Genomic DNA, 19268 nt, shown 5'->3' on the forward strand with positions numbered 1-19268 from the left:
ACTTGGGTGTGCAGGCCAATGTTTTGTGTTTATTAATATATATTATTTATATTTCTATTGACCCCGTGTTTTTCAGTTGTGGAGCTCATGGGCAGGAAAACTGCGTACAAGCCTTCTATGGTTTTAGGCATTGTTTCCAAACTGCACAAAGAGATAGAATCAAATGTAATTTCTTATTTCTTCGCAATTATCTATACCTGAAACAATTCTTTTCCTTTTGGTCTACAGTTGAGGATATCATTCTGTACTAGTTAGTGGTGAAACTAACAAAAAATAAGTTACTTTTCTGTATTTTAAAAAGAGGTAAATCCTAACTTTTTTTTTGAGGGGGGTTGGCATCATAATCTCCAAGAATCCTTGGAGCAAATGAAGCAAACGGGCATTTAACAGAAAACCAATAACATAGCTGGCAAACTGACTTGTTTTAAAACCACCCCAATACTCTAAAAATGCAAATCAAGGTTTAGATACTGTGGTGTCCTTGGTCCCTTCTTGTGCATATTTAAGAAGTATTTATATGTTTAAAATCCAAAAAGGGTGCTTTCTCCAGAATTAAATACCATTCTTAATTCTTTCTTTTTTTTTTCTTTTTTTCAGAATAGCAAACCTTAGCTGATTTGTCGGGTTTTGGCCCCTGAGTCATTCTGGGACCCTACAGCCTCGGCTTAACAGAAAACTGTTACATATACAAGGTTGGTTACAGTGGAAGAGGGGAAGCAAGGGGGGATCTGTCACTAACAAAACCACAAAAAACGTGTCATACAATATTTGTTTTCCAACAAACCATAATTAAATGGTATATTCAAGAAAAAAACCTGTAAATCCTTATCCAAATCATTTTAAATTTCTGCAATGGAAATAGCCTTCCATACTTCATCTTTTAACCATTATTCATTCCCTATTGTTCCAATCTTCATTACTTCTTTTTAATCTTAAGAATACATAAAGAATTCACCTTTACCACTCAGTTAAGTATGACAAATATACCCAAATACTCTTGGCATATTACATATAACATCGACAGCCACTAGAACACAAAGACCAAGGAAGGATGGGGGACAGGAGGCAGGCCAGCTGACAATCCCACATATGAAAAGGGAATATATAATTAATAATGTGACAATATGGTCAATATTGACCGTTCCCAGCCATTATTCATATAGTACTCAATCTATGGTGACCTTTTTTTTTTTTTTTTTTAAATTTAGGAACCGAGGCAGTCAATATCGCTCTCATCTATTCGTTCACCAAAAACCAGGACATTTTACTTTTGACTTGTTGCACATTGGGGGTTTTGGACCACCTTGCTTTGACCAAAATCATTTTGGCTGAAGTGAACAGATTACGCTATCAATTTAAACCATCCAAAATGTTCTTATTTTAGGTTGCTCCCACCATATATGATAGAGAGTTCTGCAGTATTACATCCCCTAAAACATTTACCACCACAGGTCGGCTGGAATTAAGTAAGCCTAGATGGAACCATATACTATCTTAACATCAATATTTAATTGGATTCTACTGCTGGAGTGTTAATGCTACTATGGGCCACCGCAGACCATAATCTGATTCCAGTCTTCCTGTTGCAGTGACATACCCATATCTGCCTCTCATTTAGGTCTATAAGATGGTATGGCCATACTTGTTTAAGTATTATACAGAGCTGAAAAAAAATCCCTTTACCTTTACGTTCTGTACACAGTCTCAAACCACGTCATATTATTAATTCAAACAGATAATCTCAGCCTAGTTTGTATAAAATGCCTGATCTGGAGATACCTAGAGTTCCTCAGGTGGGGCTTCCATAGTTTTCTCTAATCTCGCTAAAAGAAAGAATCCCTGCCGTGTTAGTAAAATGACAAATTCTATATAAGTCCTTTTCTACCCACCAAGAAAAACGCCTTGGTTCCTTCAGACCAGGAGGAAACAACGGGTTTCCAGTTATAGCGCTTAGTGGCTATGACCAGATATAAGGCCCCCTGTATATTTAATAAAGTCCCATATTTTTAATGTATCTCTCAGTATTGGATTGGTGATGTGGTGCCATTGTACCTCTGGAATCTTGAGTAATGTATCTATTGAAATTGGTGCCCCCAATGTTTTCTCAATGGAAACCCATTTAGGAATATTCTTTTGGGCATGACATTGTAACGTGGGCAGCTTTATAGTATGAACTCAAAGGGGGCATCCATAGGCCACCCAGATTCCTAGATAGATATAAAGTATGTCTAGGAACTCGTGGACACTTTGCCCCCCAAATATATTCTAACATTTTTCTTTGTAGCATTTTTAATACATGATTAGGCATAGCTAATGGAAAGACTCTCATAGGATATAGAAACTTTGGTAACCAGGACATCTTTATAGAAGCTATGCGGCCCAACCATGAGATTTGATAATGTTTCCGTTTCTAATAAACCGTCAGGGATATTTACGCTATACAAAAGATCATATGACGAGGGAATTTAAACACCCAAACAGCTATGTCTTTTTAACTCCCATTGAAAGGGGAAAGGATTCTTTGAGCAATTTTACCACTTCTACTGATAGATTCATATTAAGACCTTACATTTTAATTTATTTAACTGCAGCCCTGAAATGTCATGAAAACCTTCCATTACCTTCATCAAATCGTGAAAAGTTACCATGGGATTCATCAGGGGAATATCATCCGCAAAAAGGAAGAGTTTGTGGTGTTCCTTGTTTCTCTACCCTGAATGTCAACATTATTTTGAATGGCTATAGCCATGGGTTCTAGTAGCAATGCAAAAAACAATGGCAGTGGGGAAACCCTGCCTGGTACCCCTGCCTATGGAAAAATGTTCTGAACGATAGCCCATAATTGTATAAATGCCTTAGGGGAGTCATACAGTGAGGAAACCCATTTATAAAAGTAATCTCCAAAGCCCCATTTGTTTAATAATGATATAAGATATGGCCATAACACCGAGTCAAACGCTTTACTTTTATCCAAACTCCGCAAAAAAGCTGATGTTTTATTGTTTAGCTTGTTGATTTTATTGGAATGATCCTATCTCCCACTTGTCGTCTGGGTATACAACCTGTTTGGTCAGATGGCACGAAGTCACCCAAACTATCTTCCAATTGGGATGCCAGATTTGTCGCCAAAATCTTCACATCCAGATTCAGAAGTGAAATAGGCCTATAATTAGACCAATTCATCGCGTCAGTAGGGGGTTTTGGTAACATACAAATGGCTGCTTCCAACATGCTCGAATCAAGGGCTTTCCATTTCAGAATCCCAAATAATGTCTCCACCAGGTAAGGTCCCAGTATTTGCTGGTATTTTTTATTACATACTGCCGTAAACATCAGGTCCTGGTCTCTTGTTGGGTTTTGGATCCCCAATAGCTTTAATCACTTCCAACAAAGTAATAGGGGCTTCCAAAATTTCTATTCTATTAGCGGTAATTTTTGGAAGATTTATAAACTGAAAGAATGTTTCAATAGCTCTCATTGAAAGAATGAGGAGTTTGGTACAGTTTTTGTAGATGTTCATAAAATTCCTGCAATATATGCATTGGATTACTAGTGGGACCAACCCCATTTACCCCAAGTATATAGGTGTTTGGGTGTCTTTCTGAGTGCCTCAGCCTATTTGCCAATAATGTATGCATTTTATTACTATATCCATAAAATTTATTATATGACCATCTCAACGTTTTCTCAGCAATAGATGCTGTGCCAAGATTCAATTGTGTGCGGACTTCCTCCATTTGTCGTCTTATACTCCTATTAAATGAAGCTTTGTACTGCATTCTCTGCTTTTTATATTTAGATTCTAACTCTATTACTTTTGCCCTACCTTTCTTTTTGAAGTGTGAGGCTATCTGTATGAGTTGTCCCCTTACTACCGTCATATGCGTCGCCCATAGCACAACCAGTGATTTCATAGTTTGCTGGTTTAAAAAAAACATACTCAACCAAAATCCCTTGTACTTTTCGATCCACCTCAGGGTTACTGAGCAAAGTCATTAAGTGACCATCTAAAACTACCAGGCCTAGGAAAAGGGGAAGACAATGTAGCCCAAACTGCATCATGGTCTGACCATGGGATCCACAAAATATCACAAGATAAATCCAAAGGCAATGCTTTTTGATGTATTTAAATATAGTCTATACAGGTAAACAGGTGGTGAGAATGGGGAAAAAATATGTGTACTCCATTTCTTTATGATGTAGTTCCTCTGCATATCTGACATCATTTCAGATCTTGTGAAATCAAGCAATTTTTTTTTTGAGACTATATTATCCCCAGATACAACAGAATTCCATTTTTTTTTTTCTTGTCCATACTTGGTATTAGTGGAACATTGGGGTCACCACGCATTATCAATAGCCTTGACAATTTTTGAGCACCAAAATCAGCTGTTCAAAAAAAGGCAATTGATTCTCATTAGGAGCATAATAGGACACCAATGTCATTTTAGTGTCATTTAATGTTCCAACCAATATCAAGTATCGACCATCTTTATCCACCACCTTTCTATCCAATTGAAATGACATGGTTTTCCTAAAGCCAAAAAGCACCCCTCTTTGTTTTACTGCTGAATTAGCTTTGAAAACAATTGGGTAGGCTGCATCAAAATATATAGACTAAAACAGGGGTGACAGTGGACGGACAAGACACTAAACATTATGCATAATATATACACCCAAGGTTGTGCGGAGTGGAGACATGCTCTCGCCCCACATCCTCCCTTTCTGATAATACACAAATGCAATATAAACAAGAGAATACAGAATTTTTCCTGTCGCCCCACAAATGTCGTCAGGCATATCCCCTTATTAAATGACGGGATATCCCTGGCAATTTACAAAAAAACGCAGTGACTTCTACACCAGGACCAAGGCACGTTAATAAATACTAACATCAAACCATTCTCTAAATATTCAACTAAACGTTTAAAGAAAATTATGCTCCTAGCAAATACATAATTAGTATCCCAATTAAGCTAATGGATTTATATCCAGATTTATCAGAACATTATATTCACTTAAAAGGAGGCCTTCATACATTATTGACCAACATTATTTCCATAACCCCTAAAAAAAAGCAGTAAGAAAAAGGGAAAGCAAAAATTAAATAAGTATTCAAGTACTGCTCGGAAAGAGTCTCAAGCGTTTAATTAAATCTGTGATCTTACGCGCCTTAGTCCTCTTTTGCTGATGTATTTTAGATATTTGTGGTATTGGAGGGATAGGATTTTCCACATGGCCTGATTTCTCATATTAATCACAGGCATAAAGTTCCATTTCCTGTAACTGATTTCTGGCCTCCTCTAATGAAGAGATAGCTTGTAACTTGCCCCTATATGTAAATAACAATTTAAAGGGGAAGCCCCACCTAAAGGGGATCTGTTAATTCTGTAGGATCTGAAGAAATGGTTTCATCTCTCTGTGATACAATATTGTTGCTGGATCCAAATCCATAAAAAGCCGGCAATTATGACCTTGAAAGGTGAGGGGTTCCTTCTATCTGGCTGCCTTCATTATCCCATCTTTGACATATAATGCAACTTAACCACAATTTTCCTTGGTGGACCATCAGCTTTTGGTTTTACTAATGTGCGGTGTACACGATCCAGTTCTAGCTTTTCCACTGCTATGTCAGGACATATTTCACAAAAAAATGGCAGTCACTGTTGTATTAAGATCAATTATGCTTTCTAGTAAACCATGTATGCGGAGGTTAGAGCATCAGGCCCTATTCTCATAATACTCCATTTTATGACCTAAAAGCTGTACTTCCTGTTTCAAATAATATACTCTTCATGCCCCTCTAGGACAGTGGTAACATCATTTACTTGCCCCTAAAGCTGTACTGTACGCTGGCCCAGCTCTCTTGGCTCCCTTGTAAAGTGCTCTGTAATTTTCTTAGTAGTACTCTCCAATGCTGTATGTAACATTAACTGAAAATTTTTCCAAAAGGCTTTCTGAATCTGAAGGCTGTGATTGTACAAATAGTGTTGAAGGCAGGCTCCCTGTATACATCTGTTTCACTAGAGCACGCGTTTTTTTCCTGACACATGTGAATGGAGGAATCCGCCATCTTGGCTTGCATGCTGAGACTGCCTGTGTTAACGCGCGCTGCTGCTGGCACTTACCATGCATCTGCGTTCTCCAACCGCTAGCCTCCCTCTGTACTGCTCTACGTTCAGGGAGCCTCCCGATGGCAGAACCGCCACTTGATGTGCACGCTATGATGGTTGATCTCCATCATATTGGAAGCAAGACTTTGCCAGCTTCCAATATGGCCGTTATAGTGATCACGGTGGCAGGGCTTAGCAGCACCAGGAGCAGGGCGGATACACATGCTCTGAAAAGCTGGCAGCTGCAGAAACCAGGAAGAGGGATGGAGCTGCTGCAAGTGCCTGCAGTAGAGAGCAGGCTAAAGACAGTCATGGGGCAAGAGCTGGGCAGTGTGGTCCTGCACTAGAGTGCAGAGGTGGCTGGCCTCTGGGTGAGGCCGGCCTTAGCTGGAACTTGGCAGCAGCGGCGTGGGCTGTGTGGATGTTGGCCTAGAGCTCCCAAACACTTGAGGCTATGGATGGGCAAGGGCCAGGGCATAAAGAAGACCTGTCTGATGGTGATCTGGTGGATGGTGAAGACAATGCGTCTCAAAGTGGCCGTCTGTATGGCATGGTGGTGGCTGGGGGGTCAATGGGAAGGTGGGATGGGAGCAAGTCTGGGGTGCATATAGGGGGTGGGAGGGGTATTGGGGCATAAGAGGTGTTGGCAGTGTTGCTGGGGCTTGACAAGCTGGGGGGGCTAAGAGAATGGTGGGAGCTGAAGGTGCAGTGGGGGGCATGGCAGCAATGGGAGGCTTAAGGTGGCAATAGGGGGAAGGAGGGGTTGGAAAGGTTTCAGGGGGCAGCAGTGGGGGGGGGGGGGACTCCGCTTACAGGCTGTGTAGGGGATTCGGCTAGGGGCAAAGTTTATGTGCTTCGAGGGAGCTATTTGGATGCCTTTAGCGAGGTGCACCGGGTATAGAGGGGGTTGTCTTGCTTAGGTAGGATGAGCAGTTTGGCCATCCATACGCAGTGTTTCAGCCATCCATACGCTGGGACCAGAAGGACATCAGCTTGTGGATGAAGCTGATAAGGCCAGCTGGAGTGGGTCGGCTCTTCCTGGCGGGGGGCGGGGGGGGGGATGTTGGAGGTTTGTCTTCTTTCTGTTCTTTCTGGAGGAGTTTTTTGGCAATTCCAACAAGGGGGCAGTTGCTGTCTTTTTAAGCACAAATTTGCCAGGTGCGGAGGACCACATTTGCAGTTGCAGTTTCAGCCATGCTGGAAAGTAGGGATGACGCTGGTGAGGGTCCAGCCTTTGTGCCCCCTCCTTAGTAGGTATCTGGATAGGAAGGGGCCGCAGCTGTACGAGAATGGTTTCTGAATTTCTTGTTCATGAAGTAGCTGCCACCCATGGCAAGTAACATGCAATTGGCATGAATGCATCCAGAGGTGGTAATGGTTAAGCTGAAGTGGAGTTGGGAAGATTAGGAGGGCGATTTCCAGAATCGGTGCCAAAGAAGGAGCCAAACAAGTTTTGGCTTGTATGTAAGTTGTCCTTCCCGGCTGGAAGTTCCATGAAGGAGACAATTGACCCGGAATTGTGTTCTGTGTTGTACACAATCTTTTGTGCACTGAAATTGGTATGGACGTATAGAAAAGGGGCTCTGCTTGCAAAAACTGATATAGAGTCTGCGTTTCAGATGTTACCAGTTCACCCGGATAGCCAGCAGTTTTTGGGCTACGAGTGGGAGGGTGCAATCTATGTGGACCATTGTTTGCCAATGGGCTGTTCACTGTCTTGCGCCCTGTTCAGGTCATTTGTGGAGTGGGTGGTAATAGAAGTTTCCATGGTGCCATCAGTCATTCATTATATGGATGACTTCCTCTTTGGCAGGGAAGGTGACGTGTAGGGTGCTATAAGCAATGTTTCAATTCTTGGTGGAGAAGTTTGGGGTCTCTTTAAACAAGGAGCAAAGGGAAGGTCCATGATGGAATTGGTGTTCCTAGGGATAACTATTGACACGGTCACCATAGAATGCAGGCTGCTGACGGATAAGCTGGCAGTGTTACAGTTGGAGGTACTTTGGCTGCTGGATCATGCCCATGGGGCACATCTTTGCAAGGAGGTTGGCAGGGGTAAGACGTCCTGGACACTTTATTTGGCTTAATAAAGAGACATAGCCAGACCTACTGGTGTAGAAGAAAGTTCCTGGGGGAGTACAATGGTAGGTCAGTATGGATGGCTGGATGATGTCAAATTTGGATTTGTTCATAGATGCTGCGGGGGAGTCCAGGTACAGAGAAATTTGGAGGGGAGCTTGGAGAACAGTGGGTAGACTTGCCTAGCTACGTATGATGTGATGTCAACGGGGCCAGGTGAGCTTGAGGATTGCGTGGTCAAAGACCAATTTGCCAGAAAAAGATGTGGCACTTGAGTTGGCAGGTCTGAGTAGTGGGATGGTGTGCCCTGTACAAAAATGAGGGAATTGTTGAAAGTTCAGCAGAAAGAGGGAGGCCCACTTCTAATACAAGTGGATGGATCTTCCCTGTCCAGGTACCAATTTTTGGCTTTATTTCAGAAATGTTTGAGGGACTGGATGCAAGGGAGTTTTCACTTCATTCCTTTCAGTTGGTGCAGATACGAAAGCTGCACGTTTGGGTTTGGGGGAGGATGATCTAAAAATAATTGTTAGTTGGGAATTCCACTATTTTTGTTTGTATGTTTGTCAATAACCCCCCCTAGCGGTATTCCCGAGTGACTCGGGGTGAATTTTACCTGCAAAAAGGTAATCCTGAATCACACTCACCATCCTGAATTCCCCACTTGCCTTGTTTGGTGTCCCCAGCATCCTGTTTGCCTGTCCAGGTCCTCAAGTGCCATCCTCCTTCTTTGATCTTCTCCCAGCGACTGCATTGGCTTTGGGGATTTTCCGGTGACGTTGATACATGCGTCAGTTCGCATGGCAGCAAATTCAAATAATTTATTTTTGATTCAATACAAAATAACTGTAATGAGTCAGAACAAAAATCTTATATATTGATATATATGCTACTGTACTGGTATATTGCAGCTTTAACTTTTTTAACAGAATTTTTTTTTATTTAAAGTTTATTAAATATTGGACATATTTTGGTGAGTTATACTTGAGAATTATAAGCCTACAATGTAAAATAAATTTCTATGCAAAACAATGTAATGCTTTTTGCATGAAAAAAGAATTAGAATGTTAGGAGGGTTAATGGATGGTGTAGATAGGGGTGGGGAAATTAGGTAATTGGCATGGGGTGTATATATAAGCTGTTTACATTTTTTGTTTTACGTTCTAATCCATTTCCATTGTGTTGATCGTGAGGTGCTAATGTGTGTCGCGGAGCTCGACAAGCAGCTATACGGCCCAATGGTTGGCTGCTTGCCGTTCCGCTGTTCAAGGGTGTGTTTTAATAGATTGGAGTGCTCGGCATGTAGTGGGGCAGAGATCTTTCAGAAATGAGGTGTCTTGTTGGTTGACAACAGCCAAATTTGTTGGTGTTACACGTGGGGTGAATGATTTGGAATAGAGACTGGTGAGGAAACTGATTTGGGATTTTTGAGTGTGCTCATTGTTTCTGGGTTTGGTGGTGGTTGGTCTGATGTAGTTGTCAAGGCTCAGTGGAGGAAAACAAGGTTGGTGTTGCACTTGAATAAAGCCAAGGCCAAGCTTAATAAGCTGGTTGGGACTCGCCCAGACCCATTTCAAGTTGAGGGGGAAGTCGAAATGGGGGGGGGGGGGTGTACCTTCGAGGGCCAGTAACCCAAGTGTAATGTTCAAATGTCTTACTGGATAATTTTGTGTTGATATTATAGTTGTACTCAAAAGCCCTTTGGGCCATTTAACCAAAATGTTTTGTTGTTATTTAGGGGTGATTGGTGGGTACTGAATGTGGTTCCCTGCTTTGTCACAATCATGATTATTATGCTAGGATAGATAAATGTGGTAATTGCAGGTTTACCTGTAAAAAATGTAACGGAGGACTGGAAAGAGTAAAATAATTCAGCCCCCTCCTCTACCACTAATAAGCTTCAATATATTATTTTTTTTCTTATGGGTGTAGATACCTACAAGTAAGCTGGAAATCATTTAGAGAGTAAATATACATTAAAGTGGTTGTTTCAGTTATCCATTCTGAATAAGTTAGGTATTTGAAGAAAAATGTGAAAAGACATTATTTGACCTCCAACCTTATGGCATTGAGTAATCAGCTTGGAAAGGTTTGACATTTGACATTTCTGTAACTTTGAAAACCCCAGGCAGCTTTCTATCCAAAGCAGATGCTTACTGTTTAGGCATCAAATTTCTTTAAAATAAAACGTAATAGGGATGTCACTTATCTGTTGAATCAAAGAGTTATTTTGTGAAAGTATTATATTAATATTAGGAATGATGAGATATTCACAATTACAAAAACGCATGGCTCTCCAGGTTGAATTAATATTCTAAAAAGTCATATACCTGTAATCATTACATAAATTGCATGTTAGCAGTGAAAAAAGTTGTTAAAATACATGAATGTTATTAATCTAATATCTGATTTTAGTCTTTACTAATGTTATGAACAATTAATAATTTATTTTGTTTTTATCAATAGGTGAAAGAATAGCATTAGTTCATAGTTTATTGCCTCCTGTGAAAACTACTTTTTTAAGCCAGTCTTCATCCACACACAATGAGTCATCTAGGAGACAAGCTGTACCAGTGCTCTGAGTGCCAGAAGCCTTTTATTTTTAAGTCAAGTGTTCACACAGGAGAAAAGCCATCTAAATGTGCTAAGTGCATCTCCAAAAATTCTCATTTTACGGAGCACCAGACTCTCGCAGGAAAGAAACCATATCAATGTTCTGACTGTGGAAAGCGCTTTTCACGGCGTTCTAGTCTTGCTACCCACCAGACAATTCACACAGGAGAGAAACCGTTTAAATGTTCAGTATGTGACAAGAGCTTCTCCAAAAAAAGTTCTCTTACTGAGCACCAGAAGATTCATACAGGAAAGAAACCATATCAATGTTCTGACTGTGGCAAGCGCTTTTCACGACGTTCTAGTCTTGCTACCCACCAGTGTATTCACACAGGCGAGAAACCATATAAATGTCCAGTATGTGACAAGTGCTTCTCCCTAAAGATGTATCTTACTGAGCACCAGAAGACTCACACAGGAGAGACACCATATCAATGTTTTGAATGTGGTAAGTGCTTTTCACGGCGTTCTAGTCTTTTTACCCATGAGAGAATTCACAGAGGAGAGAAACCATTTAAATGTCCAGTATGTGACAAGTGCTTCTCCAAAAGATGTCATCTTGCTGAACACCAGAATATTCACACTGGAAAGAAACCATATCAATGTTTTGAATGTGGCAAGTGCTTCTCAAAAAAGAGCAATCTTGCTAACCACGAGAGAATTCACACAGGCGAGAAACCATTTAAATGTCCAGTATGTGACAAGTGCTTCTCCAAAAAAATTTCTCTTACTGATCACCAGAAGACTCACACAGGAAAGAAACCATATCAATGTTCTGAATGTGGCAAGTGCTTTTCAAAACGATATAACCTTGTTAATCACCAGAAGACTCACACAGGAGAGAAACCATTTAAATGTGAACATTGCGGAAAATGTTTCTCGCGACGCGCTAACCTTATTAAACACCAGAAGACTCACACAGGAGAGAAACCATTTAAATGTGAACATTGTGGAAAATGTTTCTCGCGACGAGCTAACCTTAATAGACACCGGAAGAAGCACACAGGAGAAAATCAATTTAAATGTTTGGAATGTGGCAAATGCCTCTCCTCAAAGTCTTCTCTTGTTAACCACATGAGAATTCACACAGTTGGAGAGGCTACATGAAAATGTTTTTAGAAGGTCAGTAGACAAATTTTAAGCAAAATACATTTTACCCATCTTTTAAAGAATAGGCCAGGTTGGGATAAATTGCTGATGTTTGCTTTAAAGTAAATGGAAACTTGATGTGCTTGTAAACTTGTCTATACAAGCCTGCATTTCTACTTAAATGTGACCACCTGCCCATATCTGAATCTCTACAATGTGATGTAAAAGGACAGATAAGAGGAACCTTACTTCTGACAGGTCAAACAGATGTCAACCACTGCAACATAAAGACAGACAGAAAAACAACCACTGGACACTACCACCCCATTAACGGTTTGTGTATCTATGGTATTTAAATGAACGTCTGAAAATATCCTATTGGACTTTTCTGCTTCATGACTATAGAAAATGGAGGAGGCCTTTCCTGAGGGGAGTGACTATGTAAACTTTAAATAAAAACAAGAAAATATATTATGAGTTTCTCTGCTCAACTACTAAGCAATTGCATCATCCCTGATGGTCTGTTTGACTACCCTGCACTAAAATAACCAGCCATGACATGGTGGCTTGCATCTATTCCATGAGTTCCCGGAGAAGGAAACTTCAACCCGTAGGTGCAAGAACTTTTGTTGTTTTAACTATTTTCTCCTTGCCACGGCTAGTGGCGTTGGATCCAGAGTTGCCGTATTTGATTCAGGTGAGATGAATGTATCTAAAGTGTATAACCTTATACCTTAAAGTGTTTAATTTTACTGCAAATTTAATATTAGCAATCAAAATAGCTTAGAAACTGGAAGACTTGGATCTTGCCTGTTTTTGCAATAGGATGATTTGTTACATGTTTGTGGTATGTTTTGGTAATGTTTTTGTGGCCTTGGGTGAAGTTAGGTGAACTGTGCAAAGGATTAAAGACTGATTTCCATTTAGAATAGGATGCTCCTGGTGGGATGTTTTTTCTCGGGTGAAACTATAGATTTAGTTAGGGGGCTGAGATATTGTAATCATTGGAACAATATTGATTTTGATGAGGCAATGATGGACTAAGACTGGTAAGAATCATGGGCAATAAGATCTTAGGACAAGGCAAATGTATATGGTGAATGGTTGGGCAAGACCACTAAAATATCATGACTGTTGATGAACCACTGTGGTAAGAGTATGAGCAAAGGAAGAAAATGTGTTACAAATATGGAGTTTGGATAGCAAAACTATCCGATAAGAGCTCCAGTTAGCGGTGTGCATGGAACAGAGATATTGGTTAAAGGAGTTGGCTGAGTGCATGGTGTAGTTACTCAGGTGAGCTGAACTAACTTCTTATGTATTAGTCCCTGACTGTCTGTCTGAGTTTTTTGCACTGGTAGCACACCTTGGTAAGCTCAAAGTAGTGTCTTGGGTGAGAGTGGATGAGCTGGTTGTTGCATGAGACTACTGAAGAGACCAAAACAGATTCTTGTTTGTAACAGGGTACACCTGGAGGGATGGGTAACCGATATATAAGTATGAGGAAGAAGGGCATTGCCAAGCCCAAACTTAGTAACTCCTGCTGAGAAAATGTCAAATGGATAAGAAATGCAACCAAAAAGACTGTAAAATTAACTAAAGATGGTATTACTTCTGTGCCACAAACTGGGAAATACATTTTTAATTTTGGATAGTGTGTACAATTAATATGCCCCACTAGGAGATGCTTGAGGATTGTAATTTTTGGATGATAAAAGCATACACAAAAGTGAGCCTGTGTAGGTGCGCCTTACACATGTAACTAATAATTCCTCTGGGGATGAGATTAAAGAAGGCTTTAATAAGGTGTTTGCAGAATTGTATGATTGTGATAGAAAACTTTTATTTTGTATTTAGTTAAATACCCCCCCCCCCCCCCATTTGATGGACAATGAGCAAATTCCTGTAGTGAGTTGGGTTGTGGCAATGTATTGTTGTAGCTAAAGCTTGTATTTCTGTGTGGCTGGTAGCTATCAAAATATAAAGAGGAAGATACCAAATTAAAATGGTGGTTTATCCACTAGAATAAGTTCATGTGTTCATATGTACATGTGTGTGAAGAGATGGTAGCAAATATTGGTGATACTGAACATGCATTAAAACATTACAAGTGCAGTAAGAAGAATTTAGAGGAGGTGATAGACCAAATCATTTTTGGAATAACTAAAGTCAAAGCATGTAAAAGGAGAACACTGGAAATATGACCAAATAGAGAAAGGTGATGGAAGTTTGAAAAGCTCTCAAATTCAGCCAGGGACTTCAGCATTTGCCCAAATAAGAGTCCATGTCACATTTAGAGTCTCCTGAATTTAAAGCAACCTGCCCTTCCTTCTAATCTTCTCTAAGAAGCAATGAAGTAGTGAGAATGCAGCAGTTGCATTCCAATGTCGAGCAGTCCCTCCCTACTAGAAATGCAATGCTGGACGGACATCGCCAAGCTACGCAGATGCCGGCTGGGTATCTGCTCGTAAATGTGTGGCTGGGAGGGGGGACCATGACTGGCATAGCCCATTGCCAAGAATTGTGTGCAAAAATAGCCTGTCATAATAGCAGCCATAATATACTTAATGACATGATGGCCTACAACAGACATAAGGAAAGCAGCAGAGAAACTTTGCTTATATGACAAATTGCTTAAAGACCCACCATACATGTTCCACAACCTTTGTATCTTACAGTGCTTGCACATTTAAGAGTGTTAATGTGTATAAACTAGTTTGAGTAGATATGTTTTCAACAAAATGGCTTAGGCAGTTAGTAATGAAACTGCCAAAGGATCGGGCAAAAAGTTTTAATAAAGTTGTGTGGATATGAAGTTTTAAAAATTCCACAGTTGCAGATTGACCCATTTCACAAGTCAGATTATGTTGAAAATATGCATCAGATTAAATCTAAAACAAGTATTTATCTACCATCACCCTGATTAGTTACAGTAGAGAGACTTAATAGTTTTATGAAAGTTTTTTTATTTTTATAATCAAATACATCTTTAATGTATATGCTTCTTCTATTGCAGGTATGTGCAGCTTGGAATCCCAATGTGGAGATCTATTTGTACTCCTGAATCCTATCACAACTGTTAAATTACATGTAAAAAAGACAAGGTTACAACCAGTTGTGGCAAGAAACTTTCCCTATCAGACCTCACATTGGGGTCAGAACTTTTGCCGTGGTAGACCTTTTGGATCTATTTTATTTTTATTTATTTATTTTTTTAAACCTACCAATGCTGATAACTTAGGCTTTTCCCCGTCAGCCTATATTTGCTAATTGATTTATCAATGAAATGCTGGATTGATTTTCCAAATCTACATTGAACAATGTTATAGAATATATACCTACATATTTTAGTACTCTATATTCTGGATTGAGCCCCCCTCCTTCACTGCGGGAGGGTCTCTTCCACTTCTTGTATTGCATCTTGTGCCATCAATACTCAATACCTGAGTAATAATACTTTGTGTGCACTCAATTTGTTTATGATCTGTATAAATAAAATCCCTGATGAAGTGGAGTTCCTCTGCGAAACAAGTCGGATTGCTAAAACATTACAGTATTTCAATAAGTATCAATATTTAGATGTTTTGCAAGATATTGTATATTTTTAATTAGGGTCTGTGAGCATACCCACCACGATGTGCAGGTGGAGTTACTTGGACCCTTTTTATGTATGTTGATTAAGATCTTTTTTTATATGTATTTTTTACTATAATAAAAATCTGTTTTTACAAAAATTGATGTTTGTAATAAAAATGCCTTAAAAGTCCCACACATGCAATTGTTTTCCATGGCATTAACAAGAAATTTTAACCACTAACACAAGATGAGTAAACTTTGAAGATAATAAAGAAGTTACAAGAGAATATACGGTTGTATATTTGGAATTTGGTTAACATGAAGCAAAAAGTCTATTTGTGCATATTTAAGAAATTATAGCACCAATTTTTTAGCTATGTCAGAAAGTGGATGAAAATATGGGGGGTTATATATTGGTATGCTGTTTTAATCGATCGATCTTGCTTTGTGTGCTTTGAAATTTTGTTTGTTTGGATAGAAAGTTTTCCACAAAAGGAGATGCTTTATTATTTCTTCTATTATTCCTTATTGTGTAAATGCATTTTAAAATGGGCTTTATTGCCAGGTCAACTACAGGTAGAGGAATGTTTGTAGACCCCATTGTCTCAGAGAAGAATGTGAATGTATCAGGTGCTAGATAATGATAGGGAATTAAATGATGGAATGGATATTGTGAATGACACCTTACCTTAGATCTTACAAGGGATTTGGGGAAAATGGGCTATCCACCCAATAAGTTAAAATTGCACTGTGGCCCTGTTAAAACTTGAATAGGAGGGAAAGATAGTGGGACTCTCAGTTTAAATATGAGGGAAATTAAATAAAACATTATGGGAGTCTGTATAAAAACTATTAAAAAATACTTTTCTTATTTGAAGAACTGATATTTGCTTTACAGTAAATAGAAACGTGATGTGCTGTCAACTTGTTTATACAAGCCTTCATTTTAAAGTCAACATATTTTTGGTGTCAAAAATCAAACCTGGTATACTACCACTGCATTACCTACTGATGAACTATGGTACTTATATGGGCTTCCAAGAATACAGTATAGTATTGGGCTTTTCTGCTTGAAGACTTATGAAAAATGTATATTTAATAGTGAAATCAGCTTCGCACCAATCCAGGTTTAATATCTTTATGTAGAAAATGATTTTCATGATAACTGGTATGCAATAGTACAGAAAGCAGGCCTGAAGCAAAGAAAAAAAAAAAAAAAAAAAAAATTTTGCAGCTGAGGGCCTCATGACAGGGGGAGGAGGGAATACTGAGCAGCAGGGTAAAAAGTTCAAAAAAAAAAAATTCGTTAAGGGGTTAAAAAGGGGAGTGGGGGTAGTGGGGGGCAGCAATTCTAATTGTCAGCGGAGCGAGCAAGATGGCAGATGTGGAGGCCTTGATACAAAAAGTGCGCCAGGCTGCTGAAGCAAGAGGGACCGAATGGCTTGAGGCCCAACTTACGGCTGCTTTGGCGGGGGTCGGGGGGAGCGAAGTTACTGATCCCCCTTCTTCAAGACGCGCTCGGCGGTCACGGCCACCGGAGCGTTTAAGCCCAAGTGTGACCCCCAGGGTCCAGCGCCGCCGCAGGAGCCCCGCAAGGGACCCTCCAGCGCCACCAGAAAAGAGGAGATCGGAGGTGCACAGTGGTGGAGCCGGGAGGAATCCTCTTCTTCGGCGGGACCCATCGGTGGACCGGCAGCGAGGGGTGTCGCCAAGGGGCCGGTCCACGCGCCGAGGGAATCGTGGAGGATCGGTGGGCAGGACTGAGGGATCACTTACCAGTGCCTGCGCCGCTCATCGTGGTGAAGGTGACAGGAGCAGCGCGGGGTCTGGCCAGCCGGGAGAAGAGGCCGGGGTTCCGGATCCGGAAGGTGTCCCTGTGGTGGCGGTGTCCCAGCGGCAGGCGAGGAGAAGAGGAACGGCAGAGGCGGGCTCCGGCCCGGGCCGGAGTGGGCGGAGCCTGGGACCGGATGTGCGCGGACGGTCACGGGACGGCGTTTCCGGGTTCTGTCGGGCGCCAGGAAGTGACGTCATATTCCGGGGCCCGGAAGAGGGCGAAGATTGTGGACGGAGCGGAGCAGAGGAGGCCCTGTCGGAGGGGGAGATTCGCGACCCTGGAGGAGAAGCGTCCGGAAGGCGGGTTAGCGGTACGGCGGCTGCGGGGGGGCGGGAGCCCCGGCAGCCTGGTGAGTACCTGGCGGTTTGGGGTATGCGGGAGGGGGATGGGGGAGGTAATGTTGCTAATGCTATGCAATTAGGTTTGGTTGATGGTGGTATGGGGGCTAGGGGGGGTTTGGATGCGCCTAGCCCAGCGGGGGTGAATGCTGGGGGTGAGTTGTTAAAAGGCTTGAGGGAATTGCTGATGCAGTTTAGTGGTGGGGCTGTCTGTGGGGGTTCAGGAAATGGGTTGGATGTTCGGGGGGGGGCAAGGAGAGAGAGGACCCATGGTGTTGGCTGCGGAGCAAAATTCTAGGGCGGGCAGTGGTTTGTCCACACCTAGGTCGGTGCAGGTGGGTGACAGTTTGGGCACAAGTCAGTCTGGATCGATGGATGCTGGGAACAAGGAGGCCAGAGGGGAGGTGAGTAATCCGGGTGTGACTGATGGTGCAAAAGGGGAGGTCTATGTGTGCTTTGAGGGCCCTTTAGGGGCTCATTTAGCACAGGAGGTTAAAGAAAAAATCTGGAAGGGGGAGTATGTTGAAATTTTTTCGCTATTACCTGTTGAGCGCTTTGGTGGGCGTGATTTCAAACCTAGTGACGGCAAGCGGTTAGGTGATGACAAAGGGGCATGGCGTTTTATTCCCAGGACTTTTCAGAATTGGTTACAGGCATTTGCAACTTTGGCCAGCATTGTGGGTGAAAGGGCGCCGGATAATTGTTCATCCCTGTTTTGTTACTTAGATGCGATTAGTGAGGCCTACAGGAATTATGGGGGCATAGCTTGGTTGCGATACGATGAGCAGTTTAGGCAGCGGAAGGCAATGAGACCAGGAATGCGCTGGGACCACAAGGATATCAGTCTGTGGATGCGATTGATGACGCCGACGCGGGTGGCGCACCAGCCTTTTCTTGGAAACGCCGGGGGTTCAGGCACGGCAGGATCTCTGGTGGGTAAGAAGAAAGGGCTGTGTTGGTTGTTCAACGAGGGAACTTGCAAGTTTGGACCTACCTGTCGTTTTAAACACGAATGTTCCAATTGTGGAGGAGCGCATTCAGGGGCAAGATGTTTGGCCAGGGGAAAAGGACGTCCCGCTGAGTCTGCAGGGAAAAGGGATGACTCCGGTGATGGTGACAAACATGTCCCCCTTTCTCGGTAGGTATCCGAATCGGGCGGCTGCTACATTATTGGAGTCAGGTTTTACGGAGGGCTTCCGCATCCCTTTTAATTTAGTGAGTATACACAGGGTTAGGAAGAATTTAAGGTCAGCATTGGTGAATCCTGAAGTTGTTACAGCAAAATTGCGGAAGGAGGTTTTGTTGGGACGCATGGCGGGACCTTTTGGGTCGGTACCGCTAACAAACTTGGTTGTCTCGCCTTTGGGGGTGGTGCCCAAACGGGAGCCTAATCAGTTTAGGATGATTCACCATTTGTCTTATCCAAAAGGGGAGTCAGTGAATGATGGCATCTCTCCTGATCTTTGTAGGGTGGCGTATACCTCGTTTGATGTGGCGGTGGAATTGGTTAGGCAGGCGGGAAAAGGTTGTTTGCTGGCAAAGGCTGATATTGAATCTGCTTTTCGTTTGTTGCCGGTCCACCCTGACAGTTTTTGGTTGTTGGGTTGTTTTTGGGATGGGGCTTAT

General features: G+C 41.7%; 1 pseudogene; it reads left to right on the plus strand.

The window, feature by feature from the left end:
• Positions 1-19268, plus strand: part of LOC140322834 (uncharacterized) — a 317266-nt pseudogene that overhangs the window by 60232 nt on the left and 237766 nt on the right.

Source organism: Pyxicephalus adspersus, chromosome 2 (genome assembly GCF_032062135.1).
Source record: "Pyxicephalus adspersus chromosome 2, UCB_Pads_2.0, whole genome shotgun sequence".
NCBI classification, from domain to species: Eukaryota; Metazoa; Chordata; class Amphibia; order Anura; family Pyxicephalidae; genus Pyxicephalus; species Pyxicephalus adspersus.